The sequence below is a fragment of the Stenella coeruleoalba genome, assembly GCF_951394435.1.
Source record: "Stenella coeruleoalba genome assembly, contig: scaffold_28, whole genome shotgun sequence".
NCBI lineage: Eukaryota > Metazoa > Chordata > Mammalia > Artiodactyla > Delphinidae > Stenella > Stenella coeruleoalba.
In genome coordinates this window covers 1,246,030-1,264,438 of record NW_027645921.1, presented here as the reverse complement: position 1 = coordinate 1,264,438, position 18,409 = coordinate 1,246,030, and the positions used below count along the sequence as shown (strand labels likewise).

Here is an 18,409-nt window from a genome sequence, read left to right as displayed (position 1 = left end):
TGGCTTCAGGCCCTAATCTGGTTCCGGTACGGCACGCTGAGCCTTTGGTTATTTCCTCTTCCTGGTGGGAAATGAGAGTTAAATTTGCCGGTCCAGACACCTCCAGCTAGCCTCTCATTGGTTCTCGCTATTCCTGTTCATCTTCCGCAGAAATTGCAAACTGTGCCAAACAGGAGGTTAAAGGCGCTGACTCTCCAAGTGGGGAGAGTGTTAGTAAAGCGTCTGGAATGTTGCACCCGAGTACCAGGGTACGAAAACTGAGACATATTTGAACACGTCTCCCGATCACATGGTTGATCATACTCTGGGTTCCACATGCATGTTTTAGCTGAAGAAAGAATACCTTAAACCTGGAGAGTTAAGACCCGTGGAATGGGTACCATGCAATATGACTTCAAAGGGTCTTCATTTGCTCACCCAACCTCTCCAATCCTATCACTGCTGCGTTTATGCCCCTGTACACATGCTTGATTCTCTTTCGGAGACATAGCAATCCATAGGTTTTAAGATACTTACTAGTCAGGTACATTCTTAGGCGTTTAATATGCGGTGTTGAGTCCATTTCGTTGAGCAAGGAGTAGCTCTTGTCTATTCCATATTTGGCTTAAGGAACTTTATCTTTGCTCATTTCAATCTCTGGTTTTATGCAGCACCCCAACTCACCTTTCCCCTTAAGCAAGCATAAGTTGGTTTTCTAAATTTTAGACCCTGTTCTGTTCTGTAATTCAGTTCCTGTGTAGCCAAGTTTACATTCCGTGTATTACTGATATCTTATGATGTTTCTTTTTCTGTGTGACTTATTTCAGTTAGAATCATCATACCTGAATCCACTCATTGTGCTGCTAAGGGCCTGATGACACAGATTTCATTGCTTGGTGATATTGCTTTGTAAGTAAATACCACAACTTCTTTATCCATTTTTCACTTTCTGCGATGTTGAACTTGTACTGTAAACGAGGTTCTTGTAAACAGAGCCATTCCAAACTTTGGGGTGGCTGTGTCTTTTTGATTTTAATTTCCCTAAGCTATAGGACCATAAGTGGAAGTGCCCTAGGCTCTGTTGCTTTGTTTTTTAGATGTTTCAGGAAACACCATACACTTCTCCCGAGTGTCTGTTGGCAATTTACATCCCGCCCATCAGCATAACAAGGCTCCCAGTTCTCCATGGCCTGTCCTGCCTTTCTGGATTTTACACTTTTTTCAGATGGCCCTTTTGACCGGGGGGAAGTGAGACTTCATTGTAGTGCAGATTTCCTTTGCAAGCTTGCTTGGTTGGCCAAAAAGGGCGTATGCGTTTTTTCCTGAATATATTCAGGAAAAAACGCATACGCCCTTTTTGGCCAAGTGCATCATTGTGGACGTTCTGCCTCTTCTCCTATGCTTTCAATGCAATTCCAGTCTACCTCCTGAAATCGGTTTCCTGCAATTCTGCCCCGCTTTCAAGTCCTCTTGGCAGCCTTACTTCAGTATATTTTTGGACGATAGCTGTCATTTATAACTCTGCAGGTTTGTGAATTACAGTGCCCCTGAGCTCCTTTCTTCAACTCGCTTTCTTGTGACCTGGCCGCAACACCGCAGGATGGCTTCAGGCCCTAATCTGGTTCCAGCACGGCATGCTGAGCCTTTGGTTAATTCCTCTTCCTGGTGGGAAATGAGAGTTAAATTTGCCCGTCCAGACACCTCCAGCTAGCCTCTCATTGGTTCTCGCTATTCCTGTTCATCTTCCGCAGAAATTGCAAACTGGGCCAAACAGGAGGTTAAAGGGACTGACTCTCCAAGTGGGGAGATTGTTAGTAAAGCGTCTGGAATGTTGCACCCGAGTACCAGGGTAGGAAAACTGAGACATATTTGAACACGTCTCCCGTTCACATGGTTGATCATACTCTGGGTTCCACATGGATGTTTTAGCTGAAGGAAGAATACCTTAAACCTGGAGAGTTGAGACCCGTGGAATGGGTACCGTGCAATATTACTTCAAAGGGTCTTCATTTGCTCACCGAACCTCTCCAATCCTATCACTGCTGCGTTTATGCCCCTGTACACACGCTTGATTCTCTTTTGGAGACATAGCAATCCATAGGTTTTAAGATACTTACTAGTCAGGTACATTCTTAGGCGTTTAATATGGGGTTTTGAGTCCATTTCGTTGAGCAAGGAGTAGCTCTTGTCTATTCCATATTTGGCTTAAGGAACTTTATCTGTGCTCATTTCAATCTCTGGTTTTATGCAGCACCCCAACTCACCTTTCCCCTTAAGCAAGCATAAGTTGGTTTTCTAAATTTGAGACCCTGTTCTGTTTTGGAATGCAGTTCCTGTGTAGCCAAGTTTACATTCCGTGTATTAGTGATATCTTATGATGTTTCTTTTTCTGTGTGACTTATTTCAGTTAGAATCATCGTACCTGAATCCACTCATTATGCTGCTACGGGCCTGATGACATAGATTTCATTGCTGAGTGATACTGCATTGTACGTAAGTACCACAAGTTCTTTATCCATTTTTCACTTTCTGTGATATTGCACTTGTACGGTAAACGAGGTTCTTGTAAACAGAGGCATCCCAAACATTGGGGTGGCTGTGTCTTTTTGATTTTAATTTCCCTAAGCTATAGGACCATAAGTTGAAGTGCCCTAGGCTCTGTTGCTTTGTTTTTTAGATGTTTCAGGAAACACCATACACTTCTCCTGAGTGTCTGTTGGCAATTTACATCCCGCCCATCAGCATAACAAGGCTCCCAGTTCTCCATGGCCTGTCCTGCCTTTCTGGATTTTACACTTTTTTCAGATGGCCCTTTTGACCGGGGGGAAGTGAGACTTCATTGTAGTGCAGATTTCCTTTGCAAGCTTGCTTGGTTGGCCAAAAAGGGCGTATGCGTTTTTTCCTGAATATATTCAGGAAAAGACGAATACGCCCCTTTTGGCCAAGTGCATCATTGTGGACGTTCTGCCTCTTTTCCTATGCTTTCAATGCAATTCCAGTCTACCTCCTGAAATCGGTTTCCTGCAATTCTGCCCCGCTTTCAAGTCCGCTTGGCAGCCTTACTTCAGTCTATTTTTGGACGATAGCTGTCATTTATAACTCTGCAGGTTTGTGAATTACAGTGCCCCTGAGCTCCTTTCTTCAACTCGCTTTCTTGTGACCTGGCCGCAACACCGCAGGATGGCTTCAGGCCCTAATCTGGTTCCGGCCCGGCATGCTGAGCCTTTGGTTATTTCCTCTTCCTGGTGGGAAATGAGAGTTAAATTTGCCCGTCCAGACACCTCCAGCTAGCCTCTCATTGGTTCTCGCTATTCCTGTTCATCTTCCGCAGAAATTGCAAACTGGGCCAAACAGGAGGTTAAAGGCGCTGACTCTCCAAGTGGGGAGAGTGTTAGTAATGCGTCTGGAATGTTGCACCCGAGTACCAGGGGAGGAAAACTGAGACATATTTGAACACGTCTCCCGTTCACATGGTTGATCATACTCTAGGTTCCACATGCATGTTTTAGCTGAAGGAAGAATACCTTAAACCTGGAGAGTTAAGACCCGTGTAATGGGTACCATGCAATATGACTTCAAAGGGTCTTTATTTGCTCACCGAACCTCTCCAATCCTATCACTGCTGCGTTTATGCCCCTGTACACATGCTTGATTCTCTTTCGGAGACATAGCAATCCATAGGTTTTAAGATACTTACTAGTCAGGTACATTCTTAGGCGTTTAATATGGGGTGTTGAGTCCATTTCGTTGAGCAAGGAGTAGCCCTTGTCTATTCCATATTTGGCTTAAGGAACTTTATCTGTGTTCATTTCAGTCTCTGGTTTTATGCAGCACCCCAACTCACCTTTACCCTTAAGCAAGCATAAGTTGGTTTTCTAAATTTGAGACCCTGTTCTGTTCTGTAATTCAGTTCCTGTGTAGCCAAGTTTACATTCCGTGTATTACTGATATCTTATGATGTTTCTTTTTCTGTGTGACTTATTTCAGTTAGAATCATCATACCTGAATCCACTCATTGTGCTGCTAAGGGCCTGATGACACAGATTTCATTGCTGAGTGATATTGCTTTGTAAGTAAATACCACAAGTTCTTTATCCATTTTTCACTTTCTGCGATGTTGAACTTGTACTGTAAACGAGGTTCTTGTAAACAGAGGCGTCCCAAACTTTGGGGTGGCTGTGTCTTTTTGATTTTAATTTCCCTAAGCTATAGGACCATAAGTGGAAGTGCCCAAGGTTCTGTTGCTTTGTTTTTTAGATGTTTCAGGAAACACCATACACTTCTCCCGAGTGGTTGTTGGCAATTTACATCCCGCCCATCAGCATAACAAGACTCCCAGTTCTCCATGGCCTGTCCTGCCTTTCTGGATTTTACACTTTTTTCAGATGGCCCTTTTGACCGGGGGGAAGTGAGACTTCATTGTAGTGCAGATTTCCTTTGCAAGCTTGCTTGGTTGGCCAAAAAGGGCGTATACGTTTTTTCCTGAATATATTCAGGAAAAAACGCATACGCCCTTTTTGGCCAAGTGCATCATTGTGGACGTTCTGCCTCTTTTCCTATGCTTTCAATGCAGTTCCAGTCTACCTCCTGAAATCGGTTTCCTGCAATTCTGCCCCGCTTTCAAGTCCTCTTGGCAGCCTTACTTCAGTCTATTTTTGGACGATAGCTGTCATTTATAACTCTGCAGGTTTGTGAATTACAGTGCCCCTGAGCTCCTTTCTTCAACTCGCTTTCTTGTGACCTGGCCGCAACACCGCAGGATGGCTTCAGGCCCTAATCTGGTTCCGGCACGGCACGCTGAGCCTTTGGTTAATTCCTCTTCCTGGTGGGAAATGAGAGTTAAATTTGCCCGTTCAGACACCTCCAGCTAGTCTCTCATTGGTTCTCGCTATTCCTGTTCATCTTCCGCAGAAATTGCAAACTGGGCCAAACAGGAGGTTAAAGGGACTGACTCTCCAAGTCGGGAGAGTGTTAGTAAAGTGTCTGGAATGTTGCACCCGAGTACCAGGGTACGAAAACTGAGAAATATTTGAACACGTCTCCCGATCACATGGTTGATCATACTCTAGGTTCCACATGCATGTTTTAGCTGAAGGAAGAATACCTTAAACCTGGGTAGGTGAAACCCGTGGAATGGGTACCATGCAATATGACTTCAAAGGGTCTTCATTTGCTCACCGAACCTCTCCAATCCTATCACTGCTGCGTTTATGCCCCTGTACACATGCTTGATTCTCTTTCGGAGACATAGCAATCCATAGGTTTTAAGATACTTACTAGTCAGGTACATTCTTAGGCGTTTAATATGCGGTGTTGAGTCCATTTCGTTGAGCAAGGAGTAGCTCTTGTCTATTCCATATTTGGCTTAAGGAACTTTATCTGTGCTCATTTCAATCTCTGGTTTTATGCAGCACCCCAACTCACCTTTACCCTTAAGCAAGCATAAGTTGGTTTTCTAAATTTGAGACCCTGTTCTGTTCTGTAATTCAGTTCCTGTGTAGCCAAGTTTCCATTCCGTGTATTACTGATATCTTATGATGTTTCTTTTTCTGTGTGACTTATTTCAGTTAGAATCATCATACCTGAATCCACTCATTGTGCTGCTAAGGGCCTGATGACATAGATTTCATTGCTGAGTGATATTGCTTTGTAAGTGATTACCACAACTTCTTTATCCATTTTTTACTTTCTGCGAAGTTGAACTTGTACTGTAAACGAGGTTCTTGTAAACAGAGCCGTTCCAAACTTTGGGGTGGCTGTGTCTTTTTGATTTTAATTTCCCTAAGCTATAGGACCATAAGTGGAAGTGCCCTAGGCTCTGTTGCTTTGTTTTTTAGATGTTTCAGGAAACACCATACACTTCTCCCAAGTGTCTGTTGGCAATTTACATCCCGCCCATCAGCATAACAAGGCTCCCAGTTCTCCATGGCCTGTCCTGCCTTTCTGGATTTTACACTTTTTTCAGATGGCCCTTTTGACCAGGGGGAAGTGAGACTTCATTGTAGTGCAGATTTCCTTTGCAAGCTTGCTTGGTTGGCCAAAAAGTGCGTATGCGTTTTTTCCTGACTATATTCAGGAAAAAACGCATACGCACTTTTTGGTCAAGTGCATCATTGTGGACGTTCTGCCTCTTTTCCTATGCTTTCAATACAATTCCAGTCTACCTCCTGAAATCGGTTTCCTGCAATTCTGCCCCGCTTTCAAGTCCTCTTGGCAGCCTTACTTCAGTCTATTTTTGGACGATAGCTGTCATTTATAACTCTGCAGGTTTGTGAATTACAGTGCCCCTGAGCTCCTTTCTTCAACTCGCTTTCTTGTGACCTGGCCGCAACACCGCAGGATGGCTTCAGGCCCTAATTTGGTTCCGGCCCGGCATGCTGAGCCTTTGGTTAATTCCTCTTCCTGGTGGGAAATGAGAGTTAAATTTGCCCGTCCAGACACCTCCAGCTAGCCTCTCATTGGTTCTCGCTATTCCTGTTCATCTTCCGCAGAAATTGCAAACTGGGCCAAACAGGAGGTTAAAGGGACTGACTCTCCAAGTCGGGAGAGTGTTAGTAAAGCGTCTGGAATGTTGCACCCGAGTACCAGGGGAGGAAAACTGAGACATATTTGAACACGTCTCCCGTTCACATGGTTGATCATACTCTGGGTTCCACATGCATGTTTTAGCTGAAGGAAGAATACCTTAAACCTGGAGAGTTGAGACCCGTGGAATGGGTACCGTGCAATATGACTTCAAAGGGTCTTCATTTGCTCACCGAACCTCTCCAATCCTATCACTGCTGCGTTTATGCCCCTGTACACACGCTTGATTCTCTTTTGGAGACATAGCAATGCATAGGTTTTAAGATACTTACTAGTCAGGTACATTCTTAGGCGTTTAATATGGGGTTTTGAGTCCATTTCGTTGAGCAAGGAGTAGCTCTTGTCTATTCCATATTTGGCTTAAGGAACTTTATCTGTGCTCATTTCAATCTCTGGTTTTATGCAGCACCCCAACTCACCTTTCCCCTTAAGCAAGCATAAGTTGGTTTTCTAAATTTGAGACCCTGTTCTGTTTTGGAATGCAGTTCCTGTGTAGCCAAGTTTACATTCCGTGTATTAGTGATATCTTATGATGTTTCTTTTTCTGTGTGACTTATTTCAGTTAGAATCATCGTACCTGAATCCACTCATGATGCTGCTACGGGCCTGATGACATAGATTTCATTGCTGAGTGATACTGCATTGTACGTAAGTAACACAAGTTCTTTATCCATTTTTCACTTTCTGTCATATTGAACTTGTACGGTAAACGAGGTTCTTGTAAACGGAGGCGTCCCAAACTTTGGGGTGGCTGTGTCTTTTTGATTTTAATTTCCCTAAGCTATAGGACGATAAGTGGAAGTGCCCTAGGCTCTGTTGCTTTGTTTTTTAGATGTTTCACGAAACACCATACACTTTTCCCAAGTGTCTGTTGGCAATTTACATCCCGCCCATCAGCATAACAAGGTTCCCAGTTCTCCATGGCCTGTCCTGCCTTTCTGGATTTTACACTTTTTTCAGATGGCCCTTTTGACCAGGGGGAAGTGAGACTTCATTGTAGTGCAGATTTCCTTTGCAAGCTTGCTTGGTTGGCCAAAAAGGGCGTATGCGTTTTTTCCTGAATATATTCAGGAAAAAACGCATACGCCCTTTTTGGCCAAGTGCATCATTGTGGACGTTCTGCCTCTTTTCCTATGCTTTCAATGCAATTCCAGTCTACCTCCTGAAATCGGTTTCCTGCAATTCTGCCCCGCTTTCAAGTCCTCTTGGCAGCCTTACTTCAGTCTATTTTTGGACGATAGCTGTCATTTATAACTCTGCAGGTTTGTGAATTACAGTGCCCCTGAGCTCCTTTCTTCAACTCGCTTTCTTTTGAGCTGGCCGCAACACCGCAGGATGGCTTCAGGCCCTAATCTGGTTCCGGCACGGCACGCTGAGCCTTTGGTTAATTCCTCTTCCTGGTGGGAAATGAGAGTTAAATTTGCCCGTCCAGACACCTCCAGCTAGCCTCTCATTGGTTCTCGCTATTCCTGTTCATCTTCCGCAGAAATTGCAAACTGGGCCAAACAGGAGGTTAAAGGGACTGACTCTCCAAGTGGGGAGAGTGTTAGTAAAGCGTCTGGAATGTTGCACCCGAATACCAGGGTAGGAAAACTGAGAGATATTTGAACACGTCTCCCGTTCACATGGTTGATCATACTCTGGGTTCCACATGGATGTTTTAGCTGAAGGAAGAATACCTTAAACCTGGAGAGTTGAGACCCGTGGAATGGGTACCGTGCAATATGACTTCAAAGGGTCTTCATTTGCTCACCGAACCTCTCCAATCCTATCACTGCTGCGTTTATGCCCCTGTACACACGCTTGATTCTCTTTTGGAGACATAGCAATCCATAGGTTTTAAGATACTTACTAGTCAGGTACATTCTTAGGCGTTTAATATGGGGTTTTGAGTCCATTTCGTTGAGCAAGGAGTAGCTCTTGTCTATTCCATATTTGGCTTAAGGAAATTTATCTGTGCTCATTTCAATCTCTGGTTTTATGCAGCACCCCAACTCACCTTTCCCCTTAAGCAAGCATAAGTTGGTTTTCTAAATTTGAGACCCTGTTCTGTTTTGGAATGCAGTTCCTGTGTAGCCAAGTTTACATTCCGTGTATTAGTGATATCTTATGATGTTTCTTTTTCTGTGTGACTTATTTCAGTTAGAATCATCGTACCTGAATCCACTCATTATGATGCTACGGGCCTGATGACATAGATTTCATTGCTGAGTGATACTGCATTGTACGTAAGTACCACAAGTTCTTTATCCATTTTTCACTTTCTGTGATATTGCACTTGTACGGTAAATGAGGTTCTTGTAAACAGAGGCATCCCAAACTTTGGGGTGGCTGTGTCTTTTTGATTTTAATTTCCCTAAGCTATAGGACCATAAGTGGAAGTGCCCTAGGCTCTGTTGCTTTGTTTTTTAGATGTTTCAGGAAACACCATACACTTCTCCTGAGTGTCTGTTGGCAATTTACATCCCGCCCATCAGCATAACAAGGCTCCCAGTTCTCCATGGCCTGTCCTGCCTTTCTGGATTTTACACTTTTTTCAGATGGCCCTTTTGACCGGGGGGAAGTGAGACTTCATTGTAGTGCAGATTTCCTTTGCAAGTTTGCTTGGTTGGCCAAAAAGTGCGTATGCGTTTTTTCCTGAATATATTCAGGAAAAAACGCATACGCCCTTTTTGGCCAAGTGCATCATTGTGGACGTTCTGCCTCTTTTCCTATGCTTTCAATGCAATTCCAGTCTACCTCCTGAAATCGGTTTCCTGTAATTCTGCCCCGCTTTCAAGTCCTCTTGGCAACCTTACTTCAGTATATTTTTGGACAATAGCTGTCATTTATAACTCTGCAGGTTTGTGAATTACAGTGCCCCTGAGCTCCTTTCTTCAACTCGCTTTCTTTTGAGCTGGCCGCAACACCGCAGGATGTCTTCAGGCCCTAATCTGGTTCTGGCATGGCACGCTGAGCCTTTGGTTAATTCCTCTTCCTGGTGGGAAATGAGAGTTAAATTTGCCCGTCCAGACACCTCCAGCTAGCCTCTCATTGGTTCTCGCTATTCCTGTTCATCTTCCGCAGAAATTGCAAACTGGGCCAAACAGGAGGTTAAAGGGACTGACTCTCCAAGTCGGGAGAGTGTTAGTAAAGCGTCTGGAATGTTGCACCCGAGTACCAGGGTAGGAAAACTGAGACATATTTGAACACGTCTCCCGTTCACATGGTTGATCATACTCTGGGTTCCACATGCATGTTTTAGCTGAAGGAAGAATACCTTAAACCCGGAGAGTTGAGACCCGTGGAATGGGTACCGTGCAATATGACTTCAAAGGGTCTTCATTTGCTCACCGAACCTCTCCAATCCTATCACTGCTGCGTTTATGCCCCTGTACACATGCTTGATTCTCTTTCGGAGACATAGCAATCCATAGGTTTTAAGATACTTACTAGTCAGGTACATTCTTAGGCGTTTAATATGGGGTGTTGAGTCCATTTCGTTGAGCAAGGAGTAGCTCTTGTCTATTCCATATTTGGCTTAAGGAACTTTATCTGTGCTCATTTCAATCTCTGGTTTTATGCAGCACCCCAACTCACCTTTCCCCTTAAGCAAGCATAAGTTGGTTTTCTAAATTTGAGAACCTTTTCTGTTCTGTAATTCAGTTCCTGTGTAGCCAAGTTTACATTCCGTGTATTAGTGATATCTTATGATGTTTCTTTTTCTGTGTGACTTATTTCAGTTAGAATCATCGTACCTGAATCCACTCATGATGCTGCTACGGGCCTGATGACATAGATTTCATTGCTGAGTGATACTGCATTGTACGTAAGTACCACAAGTTCTTTATCCATTTTTCACTTTCTGTGATATTGAACTTGTACTGTAAACGAGGTTCTTGTAAACAGAGGCGTCCCAAACTTTGGGGTGGCTGTGTCTTTTTGATTTTAATTTCCCTAAGCTATGGGACCATATGTGGAAGTGCCCTAGGCTCTGTTGCTTTGTTTTTTAGATGTTTCAGGAAACACCATACACTTCTCCTGAGTGTCTGTTGGCAATTTACATCCCGCCCATCAGCATAACAAGGCTCCCAGTTCTCCATGGCCTGTCCTGCCTTTCTGGATTTTACACTTTTTTCAGATGGCCCTTTTGACCGGGGGGAAGTGAGACTTCATTGTAGTGCAGATTTCCTTTGCAAGTTTGCTTGGTTGGCCAAAAAGGGCGTATGCGTTTTTTCCTGAATATATTCAGGAAAAAACGCATACGCCCTTTTTGGCCAAGTGCATCATTGTGGACGTTCTGCCTCTTTTCCTATGCTTTCAATGCAATTCCAGTCTACCTCCTGAAATCGGTTTCCTGCAATTCTGCCCCGCTTTCAAGTCCGCTTGGCAGCCTTACTTCAGTCATTTTTGGACGATAGCTGTCATTTATAACTCTGCAGGTTTGTGAATTACAGTGCCCCTGAGCTCCTTTCTTCAACTCGCTTTCTTGTGACCTGGCCGCAACACCGCAGGATGGCTTCAGGCCCTAATCTGGTTCCGGCCCGGCATGCTGAGCCTTTGGTTATTTCCTCTTCCTGGTGGGAAATGAGAGTTAAATTTGCCCGTCCAGACACCTCCAGCTAGCCTCTCATTGGTTCTCGCTATTCCTGTTCATCTTCCGCAGAAATTGCAAACTGGGCCAAACAGGAGGTTAAAGGCGCTGACTCTCCAAGTGGGGAGAGTGTTAGTAAAGCGTCTGGAATGTTGCACCCGAGTACCAGGGGAGGAAAACTGAGACATATTTGAACACGTCTCCCGTTCACATGGTTGATCATACTTGGGTTCCACATGCATGTTTTAGCTGAAGGAAGAATACCTTAAACCTGGAGAGTTAAGACCCGTGTAATGGGTACCATGCAATATGACTTCAAAGGGTCTTCATTTGCTCACCGAACCTCTCCAATCCTATCACTGATGCGTTTATGCCCCTGTACACATGCTTGATTCTCTTTCGGAGACATAGCAATCCATAGGTTTTAAGATACTTACTAGTCAGGTACATTCTTAGGCGTTTAATATGGGGTGTTGAGTCCATTTCGTTGAGCAAGGAGTAGCTCTTGTCTATTCCATATTTGGCTTAAGGAACTTTATCTGTGTTCATTTCAATCTCTGGTTTTATGCAGCACCCCAACTCACCTTTACCCTTAAGCAAGCATAAGTTGGTTTTCTAAATTTGAGACCCTGTTCTGTTCTGTAATTCAGTTCCTGTGTAGCCAAGTTTACATTCCGTGTATTACTGATATCTTATGATGTTTCTTTTTCTGTGTGAATTATTTCAGTTAGAATCATCATACCTGAATCCACTCATTGTGCTGCTAAGGGCCTGATGACACAGATTTCATTGCTGAGTGATATTGCTTTGTAAGTAAATACCACAAGTTCTTTATCCATTTTTCACTTTCTGCGATGTTGAACTTGTACTGTAAACGAGGTTCTTGTAAACAGAGGCGTCCCAAACTTTGGGGTGGCTGTGTCTTTTTGATTTTAATTTCCCTAAGCTATAGGACCATAAGTGGAAGTGCCCAAGGTTCTGTTGCTTTGTTTTTTAGATGTTTCAGGAAACACCATACACTTCTCCCGAGTGGTTGTTGGCAATTTACATCCCGCCCATCAGCATAACAAGGCTCCCAGTTCTCCATGGCCTGTCCTGCCTTTCTGGATTTTACACTTTTTTCAGATGGCCCTTTTGACCGGGGGGAAGTGAGACTTCATTGTAGTGCAGATTTCCTTTGCAAGCTTGCTTGGTTGGCCAAAAAGGGCGTATACGTTTTTTCCTGAATATATTCAGGAAAAAACGCATACGCCCTTTTTGTCCAAGTGCATCATTGTGGACGTTCTGCCTCTTTTCCTATGCTTTCAATGCAGTTCCAGTCTACCTCCTGAAATCGGTTTCCTGCAATACTGCCCCGCTTTCAAGTCCTCTTGGCAGCCTTACTTCAGTCTATTTTTGGACGATAGCTGTCATTTATAACTCTGCAGGTTTGTGAATTACAGTGCCCCTGAGCTCCTTTCTTCAACTCGCTTTCTTTTGAGCTGGCCGCAACACCGCAGGATGGCTTCAGGACCTAATCTAGTTCCGGTATGGCACGCTGAGCCTTTGGTTATTTCCTCTTCCTGGTAGGAAATGAGAGTTAAATTTGCCCGTCCAGACACCTCCAGCTAGCCTCTCATTGGTTCTCGCTATTCCTGTTCATCTTCCGCAGAAATTGCAAACTGGGCCAAACAGGAGGTCAAAGGCGCTGACTCTCCAACTGGGGAGAGTGTTAGTAAAGCATCTGGAATGTTGCACCCGAGTACCAGGGGAGGAAAACTGAGACATATTTGAACACGTCTCCCGATCACATGGTTGATCATACTCTGGGTTCCACATGCATGTTTTAGCTGAAGGAAGAATACCTAAAACCTGGGTAGTTGAAACCCGTGGAATGGGTACCATGCAATATGACTTCAAAGGGTCTTCATTTGCTCACCGAACCTCTCCAATCCTATCACTGCTGCGTTTATGCCCCTGTACACATGCTTGATTCTCTTTCGGAGATATAGCAATCTATCGGTTTTAAGATACTTATTAGTCAGGTACATTCTTAGGCGTTTAATATGCGGTGTTGAGTCCATTTCGTTGAGCAAGGAGTAGCTCTTGTCTATTCCATATTTGGCTTAAGGAACTTTATCTGTGCTCATTTCGATCTCTGGTTTTATGCAGCACCCCAACTCACCTTTCCCCTTAAGCAAGCATAAGTTGGTTTTCTAAATTTGAGACCCTGTTCTGTTCTGTAATTCAGTTCCTGTGTAGCCAAGTTTACATTCCGTGTATTAGTGATATCTTATGATGTTTCTTTTTCTGTGTGACTTATTTCAGTTAGAATCATCGTACCTGAATCCACTCATTATGCTGCTATGGGCCTGATGACATAGATTTCATTGCTGAGTGATACTGCATTGTACGTAAGTACCACAAGTTCTTTATCCATTTTTCACTTTCTGTGATATTGAAGTTGTATGGTAAACGAGGTTCTTGTAAACAGAGGCGTCCCAAACTTTGGGGTGGCTGTGTCTTTTTGATTTTAATTTCCCTAAGCTATAGGACCATAAGTGGAAGTGCCCTAGGCTCTGTTGCTTTGTTTTTTAGATGTTTCAGGAAACACCATACACTTCTCCCGAGTGTCTGTTGGCAATTTACATCCCGCCCATCAGCATAACAAGGCTCCCAGTTCTCCATGGCCTGTCCTGCCTTTCTGGATTTTACACTTTTTTCAGATGGCCCTTTTGACCGGGGGGAAGTGAGACTTCATTGTAGTGCAGATTTCCTTTGCAAGTTTGCTTGGTTGGCCAAAAAGGGCGTATGCGTTTTTTCCTGAATATATTCAGGAAAAAACGCATACGCCCTTTTTGGCCAAGTGCATCATTGTGGACGTTCTGCCTCTTTTCCTATGCTTTCAATGCAATTCCAGTCTACCTCCTGAAATCGGTTTCCTGCAATTCTGCCCCGCTTTCAAATCCTCTTGGCAGCCTTACTTCAGTCTATTTTTGGACGATAGCTGTCATTTATAACTCTGCAGGTTTGTGAATTACAGTGCCCCTGAGCTCCTTTCTTCAACTCGCTTTCTTTTGAGCTGGCCGCAACACCGCAGGATGGCTTCAGGCCCTAATCTGGTTCCGGCACGGCACGCTGAGCCTTTGGTTAATTCCTCTTCCTGGTGGGAAATGAGAGTTAAGTTTGCCCGTTCAGACACCTCCAGCTAGTCTCTCATTGGTTCTCGCTATTCCTGTTCATCTTCCGCAGAAATTGCAAACTGGGCCAAACAGGAGGTTAAAGGGACTGACTCTCCAAGTCGGGAGTGTGTTAGTAAAGCGTCTGGAATGTTGCACCCGAGTACCAGGGTACGAAAACTGAGAAGTATTTGAACACGTCTCCCGATCACATGGTTGATCATACTCTAGGTTCCACATGCATGTTTTAGCTGAAGGAAGAATACCTTAAACCTGGGTAGGTGAAACCCGTGGAATGGGTACCATGCAATATGACTTCAAAGGGTCTTCATTTGCTCACGAACCTCTCCAATCCTATCACTGCTGCGTTTATGCCCCTGTACACATGCTTGATTCTCTTTCGGAGACATAGCAATCCATAGGTTTTAAGATACTTACTAGTCAGGTACATTCTTAGGTGTTTAATATGCGGTGTTGAGTCCATTTCGTTGAGCAAGGAGTAGCTCTTGTCTATTCCATATTTGGCTTAAGGAACTTTATCTGTGCTCATTTCAATCTCTGGTTTTATGCAGCACCCCAACTCACCTTTACCCTTAAGCAAGCATAAGTTGGTTTTCTAAATTTGAGACCCTGTTCTGTTCTGTAATTCAGTTCCTGTGTAGCCAAGTTTCCATTCCGTGTATTACTGATATCTTATGATGTTTCTTTTTCTGTGTGACTTATTTCAGTTAGAATCATCATACCTGAATCCACTCATTGTGCTGCTAAGTGCCTGATGACATAGATTTCATTGCTGAGTGATATTGCTTTGTAAGTTATTACCACAACTTCTTTATCCATTTTTCACTTTCTGCGATGTTGAACTTGTACTGTAAACGAGGTTCTTGTAAACAGAGCCGTTCCAAACTTTGGGGTGGCTGTGTCTTTTTGATTTTAATTTCCCTAAGCTATAGGACCATAAGTGGAAGTGCCCTAGGCTCTGTTGCTTTGTTTTTTAGATGTTTCAGGAAACACCATACACTTCTCCCAAGTGTCTGTTGGCAATTTACATCCCGCCCATCAGCATAACAAGGCTCCCAGTTCTCCATGGCCTGTCCTGCCTTTCTGGATTTTACACTTTTTTCAGATGGCCCTTTTGACCGGGGGGAAGTGAGACTTCATTGTAGTGCAGATTTCCTTTGCAAGCTTGCTTGGTTGGCCAAAAAGGGCGTATGCGTTTTTTCCTGAATATATTCAGGAAAAAACGCATACGCCCTTTTTGGCCAAGTGCATCATTGTGGACGTTCTGCCTCTTTTCCTATGCTTTCAATACAATTCCAGTCTACCTCCTGAAATCGGTTTCCTGCAATTCTGCCCCGCTTTCAAGTCCTCTTGGCAGCCTTACTTCAGTCTATTTTTGGACGATAGCTGTCATTTATAACTCTGCAGGTTTGTGAATTACAGTGCCCCTGAGCTCCTTTCTTCAACTCGCTTTCTTGTGAGCTGGCCGCAACACCGCAGGATGGCTTCAGGCCCTAATTTGGTTCCGGCCCGGCATGCTGAGCCTTTGGTTAATTCCTCTTCCTGGTGCGAAATGAGAGTTAAATTTGCCCATCCAGACACCTCCAGCTAGCCTCTCATTGGTTCTCGCTATTCCTGTTCAACTTCCGCAGAAATTGCAAACTGGGCCAAACAGGAGGTTAAAGGGACTGACTCTCCAAGTCGGGAGAGTGTTAGTAAAGCGTCTGGAATGTTGCACCTGAGTACCAGGGGACGAAAACTGAGACATATTTGAACACGTCTCCCGTTCACATGGTTGATCATACTCTGGGTTCCACATGCATGTTTTAGCTGAAGGAAGAATACCTTAAACCTGGAGAGTTGAGACCCGTGGAATGGGTACCGTGCAATATGACTTCAAAGGGTCTTCATTTGCTCACCGAACCTCTCCAATCCTATCACTGCTGCGTTTATGCCCCTGTACACACGCTTGATTCTCTTTTGGAGACATAGCAATCCATAGGTTTTAAGATACTTACTAGTCAGGTACATTCTTAGGCGTTTAATATGGGGTTTTGAGTCCATTTCGTTGAGCAAGGAGTAGCTCTTGTCTATTCCATATTTGGCTTAAGGAACTTTATCTGTGCTCATTTCAATCTCTGGTTTTATGCAGCACCCCAACTCACCTTTCCCCTTAAGCAAGCATAAGTTGGTTTTCTAAATTTGAGACCCTGTTCTGTTTTGGAATGCAGTTCCTGTGTAGCCAAGTTTACATTCCGTGTATTAGTGATATCTTATGATGTTTCTTTTTCTGTGTGACTTATTTCAGTTAGAATCATCGTACCTGAATCCACTCATGATGCTGCTACGGGCCTGATGACATAGATTTCATTGCTGAGTGATACTGCATTGTACGTAAGTACCACAAGTTCTTTATCCGTTTTTCACTTTCTGTCATATTGAACTTGTACGGTAAACGAGGTTCTTGTAAACGGAGGCGTCCCAAACTTTGGGGTGGCTGTGTCTTTTTGATTTTAATTTCCCTAAGCTATAGGACCATAAGTGGAAGTGCCCTAGGCTCTGTTGCTTTGTTTTTTAGATGTTTCACGAAACACCATACACTTCTCCCAAGTGTCTGTTGGCAATTTACATCCCGCCCATCAGCATAACAAGGCTCCCAGTTCTCCATGGCCTGTCCTGCCTTTCTGGATTTTACACTTTTTTCAGATGGCCCTTTTGACCGGGGGGAAGTGAGACTTCATTGTAGTGCAGATTTCCTTTGCAAGCTTGCTTGGTTGGCCAAAAAGGGCGTATGCGTTTTTTCCTGAATATATTCAGGAAAAAACGCATACGCCCTTTTTGGCCAAGTGCATCATTGTGGACGTTCTGCCTCTTTTCCTATGCTTTCAATGCAATTCCAGTCTACCTCCTGAAATCGGTTTCCTGCAATTCTGCCCCGCTTTCAAGTCCTCTTGGCAGCCTTACTTCAGTCTATTTTTGGACGATAGCTGTCATTTATAACTCTGCAGGTTTGTGAATTACAGTGCCCCTGAGCTCCTTTCTTCAACTCGCTTTCTTTTGAGCTGGCCGCAACACCGCAGGATGGCTTCAGGCCCTAATCTGGTTCCGGCACGGCACGCTGCGCCTTTGGTTAATTCCTCTTCCTGGTGGGAAATGAGAGTTAAATTTGCCCGTCCAGACACCTCCAGCTAGCCTCTCATTGGTTCTCGCTATTCCTGTTCATCTTCCGCAGAAATTGCAAACTGGGCCAAACAGGAGGTTAAAGGGACTGACTCTCCAAGTGGGGAGAGTGTTAGTAAAGCGTCTGGAATGTTGCACCCGAGTACCAGGGGAGGAAAACTGGGAAATATTTGAACACGTCTCCCGATCACATGGTTGATCATACTCTAGGTTCCACAGGCATGTTTTAGCTGAAGGAAGAATACCTTAAACCTGGGTAGTTGAAACCCGTGGAATGGGTACCATGCAATATGACTTCAAAGGATCTTCATTTGCTCACGAACCTCTCCAATCCTATCACTGCTGCGTTTATGCCCCTGTACACATGCTTGATTCTCTTTCGGAGACATAGCAATCCATAGGTTTTAAGATACTTACTAGTCAGATACATTCTTAGGCGTTTAATATGCGGTGTTGAGTCCATTTCGTTGAGCAAGGAGTAGCTCTTGTCTATTCCATATTTGGCTTAAGGAACTTTATCTGTGCTCATTTCAATCTCTGGTTTTATGCAGCACCCCAACTCACCTTTCCCCTTAAGCAAGCATAAGTTGGTTTTCTAAATTTGAGACCCTGTTCTGTTCTGTAATTCAGTTCCTGTGTAGCCAAGTTTACATTCCGTGTATTAGTGATATCTTATGATGTTTCTTTTTCTGTGTGACTTATTTCAGTTAGAATCATCATACCTGAATCCACTCATTGTGCTGCTAAGGGCCTGATGACACAGATTTCATTGCTGAGTGATATTGCTTTGTAAGTAAATACCACAAGTTCTTTATCCATTTTTCACTTTCTGCGATGTTGAACTTGTACTGTAAACGAGGTTCTTGTAAACAGAGGCGTCCCAAACTTTGGGGTGGCTGTGTCTTTTTGATTTTAATTTCCCTAAGCTATAGGA

General features: G+C 43.9%; 1 long non-coding RNA gene across 21 annotated transcripts in view; it reads left to right on the top strand.

The window, feature by feature from the left end:
• The window catches only part of LOC307181468, a 1,676,472-nt gene that overhangs the window by 1,303,046 nt on the left and 355,017 nt on the right, over positions 1–18,409 (top strand). Inside the window, exon 3 of one of the 21 annotated variants that reach the window (XR_013826840.1) lies at positions 15,028–15,105. The exons of 19 other annotated variants lie outside the window; for them this stretch is intronic. This is a non-coding gene — a long non-coding RNA (uncharacterized lncRNA). Of the gene's footprint in view, positions 1–8,710; positions 8,793–15,027; positions 15,106–18,409 lie in introns of all 21 variants that reach the window. One more of the 21 variants, XR_013826841.1, reaches the window with a different exon arrangement.